Source organism: Puma concolor, chromosome A1, assembly GCF_028749965.1.
Source record: "Puma concolor isolate L17-30 chromosome A1, mPumCon1.1.hap2, whole genome shotgun sequence".
Lineage (NCBI taxonomy): Eukaryota > Metazoa > Chordata > Mammalia > Carnivora > Felidae > Puma > Puma concolor.
This window is the reverse complement of record NC_141667.1, coordinates 24171612-24178979: the sequence shown is the minus strand read 5'-3', so window position 1 is coordinate 24178979 and position 7368 is coordinate 24171612. Positions and strand designations below refer to the sequence as shown.

Sequence of the window (7368 nt, the reverse complement as noted above, 5' to 3'; positions counted from 1 at the left end):
CTGATGGCTCAGAGCCTGGAGCCTCCTTCCGATTCTGTGTCTCCCTCTCTCTCTGCTCCTCCCCCGTTCATGCTCTGTCTATCTCTGTCTCAAAAATAAATAAATGTTAAAAAAAATTAAAAAAAATACTGTTCCAATAATTATTGTCCAAAATAGTGCACTGTCATCTTCCAATGTTAATTCAGGAAGCTTGGCCAATCGAGCTAGGTCCAAATCCTAGTTAATTGATGGTTAGAGTTAATCCAAGGATAGATTCATAACAAAACAAAATCCAGATTCACAGACACAGAGATTAGAGCAGTGGTTGTTAGAGAGGAAGGGGAGTGACAGGTGGGCAAAATGGATGAATGTGATCAAGAAGGTACACATCTCCAGTTATAAAATAAATAAATCATGATGACGGAAGTACAGTCAATAATATTGTATTTCCTTTGTATGGTGATAGATGGTAACTACACTTAGGTGGTGAGCAGTTCTCATGACATACAAATGTCGAATCACTGCACTGCACACATGAAACCAATAGAATATTGCAGGTCAATTATACATCAATAAAATGTAATTAGTGTATAAATATCGCTTTATTGTAAATATACTGATAATGCAAAAGTAGATAAATTAGAATATCCTGCATACTTTTTTCCAGGGGTAACCCGTCTTCATGGTTTGCTTGGTGTCATTCCTGACATTTTCTATGGTAAGGACACTAAATATATATGACATATATAGTCCACTTGTTACATTAATATAATTAAATTATATGGAATGTTTTTTTTATTTCAAACTTGCTCTTATGTCTTGAAGATATCATATCAGAATATATGAAACTATTACTGTATTTTCAACCATATTTAACTGTTCCCATATTCATAGATAAGGTTGATTCTCCTTTTGGTCTTTGGAAAAACAATTTTTTTAATGTTTATTTCTTTTTGAGAGAGAGACAGAGTGCAAGCAGGAGGAGGGGCAAAGAGAGAGGGAGGTACAGAATCTAAAGCAGGCTCCAGACCCTGAGCTGTCAGCACAGAGCCTGACGCGGGGCTGGAACTCATGAACTGCGAGATCATATCTGAGCCGAAGTCAGAGGTTTAATTGACTATGCCACCCAGGTGTGCCCCTTCTTTTAGTCATTTTAAAATAAAACTGCATGACCCAGCAATAACACTGCTAGGAATTTACCCAAGGGATAGAGGAGTGCTGATGCATAGGGCCACTTGTACCCCAATGTTTATAGCAGCACTTTCAACAATAGCCAAATTATAAAAGCCTAAATGTCCATCAACTGATAAATAGATAAAGAAGATGTGGTTTATATATATAATGGAATACTACTTGGCAATGAGAAAGAATGAAATCTGGCCATTTGCAGCAACGTGGATAGAACTGGAGGGTATTATGCTAAGTGAAATAAGTCAGTCAGAGAAAGACAGATACCACATGTTTTCACTCATATGTAGATCTTGAGTAACTTAACAGAAGACCATGGAGGAAGGGAAGCAGAAAAAAAAAGTTACAGAGACGGAGAGGGAGGGAGGCAAACCATTAGAGACTCTTAAATACTGAGAACAAACTTAGGGTTGATAGATGGTGGAGGAAAGGGGAAAGTGAGTGATGGGCATTGAGGAGGGTGCTTGTTGGGATGAGCACTGGGTGTTGCATGGAAGCCAATTTGACAATAAATTATATTAAAAAATAAATAAAATTGCAATAGACATACTGTTTATATCTTTTTTCATATGCATACTCATGTAACAGGTTTTTAGCACTGAAATTATACTGAACGATAAATGCATTTTAAATTTCAGAAAATATAATTATTCCACATCAAGAGTTTGTGCCTATTTATAACATTATCTGTTGATAACCATTCCCTCATATATTCTGCCCTATCCCACTCCTCTTGGGGAAAATTATTTTTATTTACTCTGCATTTCTTTTGACCTTATCATTTGTTCATTTTAATGGGAGAGTTTACTCAACAATAGCCAAATTATGGAAAGAGCCTAAATGTCCATCAACTGATGAATGGATAAAGAAATTGTGGTTTATATACACAATGGAATACTACGTGGCAATGAGAAAAAATGAAATATGGCCTTTTGTAGCAACGTGGATGGAACTGGAGAGTGTGACGCTAAGTGAAATAAGCCATACAGAGAAAGACAGATACCATATGGTTTCACTCTTATGTGGACCCTGAGAAACTTAACAGAAACCCATGGGGGAGGGGAAGGAAAAAAAAAAAAAAGAGGTTAGAGTGGGAGAGAGCCAAAGCATAAGAGACTGTTGAGAACTGAGAACAAACTAAGGGTTGATGGGGGGTGGGAGGGAGGAGAGGGTGGGTGATGGGTATTGAGGAGGGCACCTTTTGGGATGAGCACTGGGTGTTGTATGGAAACCAATTTGACAATAAATTTCATATATAAAAAAAAAATGGGAGAGTTTAATCTTTTGTATTAATATTCTAAAATACTTTATTCTAGTTTTTAAGATTATGCCTATTATACATTGTCTTATCTATTTTCAATACTTTATGGTATCATATATATTAATTAATAACATGGATTTTCTGTTTTGCTTTGGAAAGACTTCCTTACCCTGACTCAAAATATATGGTGCCAATTGATGTTTACCTTTACATGATGCTACTTACTTGAATTGTATTATCCATGTAAAATTAGTTTTTCTGATTCTTATTGACATATTACATCGAAAATTATTTCTGTTTTGTTTTTTCAATGGTTAGCCATTGTTTTTAAATATTTTATTGACTATTACATCTTTCCCTATTCTTCTGAATTCCAAATATTCATTAAATGTGTCTAGACTATATACTGTTCTAACAAGTACTGTATTATTCACATCAATTTACCTTACTACTTTATTTTTCATCTAATGTTGAAATTTTCAACATTTTCTTTTATTTTTGTCATATTTTTAGTTTTTTAAATGTCTATTTGTTTTGAGACAGAGCAAGAGCGAGTGAGTGGGGTAGGGAGAAAGGGAGAGGGACAGTCACAAGCAGGCTGCATGCTGTCAGCTCAGTCTCAGTCTTATGAACAGTGAGATCATGACCTGAGCCAAATCAAGAATCAAATCAAGAGAAATGACTGAGCCACCCAAGTGCCCCAATTTTTGTCATGTTTTTAATAAAGAATATTTCCTCATCATTTTTGCCTCCAAAGGAAATTTATTATCCAGTTGATTAATTACAAAATCTTTAACAATTTCAATTATATTGAATATTTTTCTAAAACTTTTTGTTACCTGGGGTGCCTGGGTGGCTCAGTCATTTGGGCATCTGACTTTAGCTCAGGTCATGATCTCATGGCTCATGAGTTCAAGCCGCATGTCAGGTTCTGTTCTGACAGTTTAGAGCCTGGACCCTGCTTCAAATTCTTTCTCCTTCTCTCTCTGCCCTTTCCCCACTCATGCTCTGTCTCTGTCTCTGTCTCTCTCTCAAAAATAAACAAACACACACACAAAATAAAACTTTTTGTTATTTGTATAATTGTTATTTGTTTAATATTGATTTGTTCAATACAGGAACATTTTATGTCTCTGTGTATTTTTATGTGTGTCTTTTGGTATTTAATGCACCAATACTATTTTATTATTCCTATTTTATAATTGTTGATCACATGCAATATGCACTTTAAAAATATTTTCATTGGAATAGATTTTGCTGGTATATAGGCAAACTAAGAATTCTAAATTTTCATCTTGAATATGTTATCATGATGAACTTTAAATCTAATTTGGTGTAGTTTTTTTTTTTTTTTTCTTTTTTCTTTTTTGGTAGTTGATAACATAGGACAAGCATAACTCTGCAAGTAATATCATTAAATGTCTCTATATATTGTACTATTTTTGTTGTTACTTTTCTTATTCTTCCAACTAGGACTTTAAATTTAAAAAAAGTTTTAACTGTTAAGTGCAATGTTTCTACTGGAAATAGATACATTTTATTAAAATTAATATATACTTCAAGCCCTATTTACTGATTTTATTTTGTAAAGAATTGCTAGCATATTTTGCAAATGTTTTTGTGTTATCTTTTAAGGTTGCTTGGTGATTTTATGTTTTAATCTGTTAATCTGTAGAATTGTATTAATACTAATTAGCCTCAGATTCCTAAGATTAACCCTACTTAGTTCTATTGAATTAATTTTTTTAAATACTGTTGGAATTTATTTTTTAATGTTTTATGTAGACTCTTTCAATCTGTTTTTACAAGAGAAATTGACCTGCAAGATGTGTGTGTAATTTTGTCTTGTTTGGGTATCATGCATATGATATCCTCATAAGATGAGCTGGCAAACATATTGTATTTCCCATGTTCTGAAATAGTTTATATGATATGCACTTATTTTTTCTCTAAATATTTGTTAAAACCTCTTTCATATGTAAATTTTTAAAGGGTGATGATTTTATTAATATTTATCATAATTATTATAATATAATAAGAAAAAAAGAGGCTTTGAGTCCCGAAATGATTGACTTTCTGTAATCTTTCTGCCCTATACATACAAACCATCTTAACTCTTTTTTTTTTTTTTTTAATTTTTTTTTTTTTCAACGTTTATTTATTTTTGGGACAGAGAGAGACAGAGCATGAACGGGGGAGGGGCAGAGAGAGAGGGAGACACAGAATCGGAAACAGGCTCCAGGCTCTGAGCCATCAGCCCAGAGCCCGATGCGGGGCTCGAACTCACGGACCGCGAGATCGTGACCTGGCTGAAGTCGGACGCTTAACCGACTGCGCCACCCAGGCGCCCCCCATCTTAACTCCTTAAGAAGACAGAAAGAGGGGCATCTGGGTGGCTCAGTCAGTTAAGCATCTGACTCTTGATCTCGGTTCAGGTCACGATCTCATGGTTTGTGTGTTTGAGCCCCGTGTCCATCATTGGGTTCTGCGCTGACAGCATGGAGCTTGCTTGGGATTCTGGCTCTCCCTCTCTCTGCCCCTCCCCTGCTCACTCTATCATTCTCTATCTCAAAAATCAACAAATAAAAAATAAGAGGTTAAAAGGCAAAATATTACACACACACACACACACACACACACACACACACACACTAAGGTAAGACTAGTAAGGGATAGTATTTTTACCTCAGGGCTGCATTATATTTAAAAGTAAATAAAAGTAACCATTTTCATGACTTAGATATCAGCTGTTTAGACCTGTCTTACTATATTCCAGCTATCACTGCCTGTCAGGCTTTCATTGGTCCAGGAACTATCTATAACTATTTATTCATGTATTTGTTATGCACTAAGTAACTGAAGATAAACATTTGACATGATTTCTTTTTTTATGGATGCATTCTTGTTTAATAAAAAAAAATAGGAGATTCTTGAGCATTCATGGACTAAATCCAAATGATAGTTTGATCAACCATGAAAACTTTATTAAATCAAGGGGAACATTTGCTTCATTATTTCCTTTCTATAAAATGTTCACAAATGTAAAGAAAGGGCAAAACTAAAACTTGATCAATGAACAAAGGCTTTATCAATTTCACAATATCTATTTATGTATCTATCATGACCGTAGATAAATTCTCATAAAACTTCACATTCTGATTATTGCCAATACCGTAATTAAAGAGACAAAGGAGTCTTTTGTTTTCCCCTGAATTCCATAGTCAACGACAACACTAATAGCTTAGTTGATTATAGCACACTTTGTATTTTGTAAAAGCTCAAATCATGGCTGTTCTTTCTCCATTTGTTTTATCAAATTATTTATAAAGATAGTTTTAAGCAAGTATATATTTTACTCAATATATGCAGGAAAGAAAATTCAGGTCCCTCAGTCTTCCAAAGCTGATATTTTATATATTTAAATCTTTGTCAAAAGTACTTATTGTCAATGATATATGTTACAAGTAATGCTGTGACCTAACTTGATGATGTTTGACTAACATTAAATTTATAATCAGAATCTTTTTGTATTATAAACAAAAACGATGACTCATACTTGATTTTAGCACATTGCTCTACAGTTGGTATGTTGGTTATTAGTGGAAAATATGCTTGGGCAATTGTTTAGTTGAAAGGTGCATTTGTATTTTGTTTAATTAGAAAATAAGACATTTCTGTAAAATTATAAAAAAAAGTATACATTCAGTATTATATGAATAATTTGGAGGCTCACTGACATGCAGAAGTCATTGGATATAGTGGATTTCAAACTTCTAGAGAAACACAAAATTTCTCTTACATTATAATATGCAATGAGCATTTATAATCCAAATCCCATGCTGGAATTGTGGAAATAACACATTGGCATTAAAACTTGATATCAGATATTATAGAAGGGAATAAAGAAAAATTTATGGGTTTTTAAAAGTTTATTGATTATTTATTTTTTTAGTAATTTTTACACCCATGTGGGGCTCAAACTCCTGACCCGACCCCAAAATCAAGAGTCACATGCTCTTCTGACTGAGCCAGCCAGGTACCCCTTCATATTCTTAACAGAATTCTGCGTTTACTTCATCTGAATATGTTATCAAATAACTAAAAGAAACAGAAATACAACTGTTTCACCCAACAGGGAATTGTATTCTGAATAGTTTAAACATAATTCTAACCAACCTATGTCTTAATATAGGGGTAAATATTATCAAATACCATTCTATTTTATAATGGTCAATGTAGGCTTATTCATATACCAATGCATGCAAAATTCAGTGGGGAAAATTGTTAATTTAAGACACCCAAACTTCCAAATATAAACAGAAAACAATGCTAAAGGACTTGAATTTTACTTAAATTGACTAGCATTGCCGATAGTATAAAATTAGTAATAATTGGTTATTAACCTTGAAGACTGGGTGAATAGAGGATTGACTGAACAAAACATAGTGCTACTGAACTGCAAAGTGTTACTGATGACCTTTGTTCTTCTTAGTGAAATTTAAAGTATAGATTTTTATTTCTAAACTCTGATATGGTTTGGGATTTAGTTACCTTGGAGACTGCCTCTCTACCCTTGCCAGAAAAAGGATCATTTGAAGGTTCCTGTTGTTTCCAGCTCAAAACAATTGAGAAAATAACAGTTTCTTTTGAAATATACTCATAGTTCAAAATTTCTACAGTAAAATGCATCAGGAATATAAATTTCACGTTATCAATAGCTGTGTACCACTGTTAATATAATAACCTACCTTTCTTGAATGCACATTTTGTGACCAGCACTATCATAAGACTTTATAGATAATACCACTTGAAACTCATAAGAAAAACAAACCTGTATGTTAAGACTATGCCCCTCCCCCCTTAAATAGGAAAACATTGAGCTTGTTGAACATATATGTTCAGGGTAGAGCTTCCAGGCTATTCCAGAGCATGTGTTCTCC

At 33.7% G+C, this 7368-nt stretch overlaps 1 long non-coding RNA gene across 1 annotated transcript in view; it reads left to right on the top strand.

Moving 5' to 3' along the window:
* Positions 1-645: 645 nt before the first annotated feature.
* LOC147584047 (uncharacterized) overlaps positions 646-7368 on the top strand; it is a 32779-nt gene continuing 26056 nt past the window's right edge. Inside the window, exon 1 of the long non-coding RNA XR_015255123.1 lies at positions 646-697. This is a non-coding gene — a long non-coding RNA (uncharacterized LOC147584047). The remainder of the gene's footprint in view (positions 698-7368) is intronic.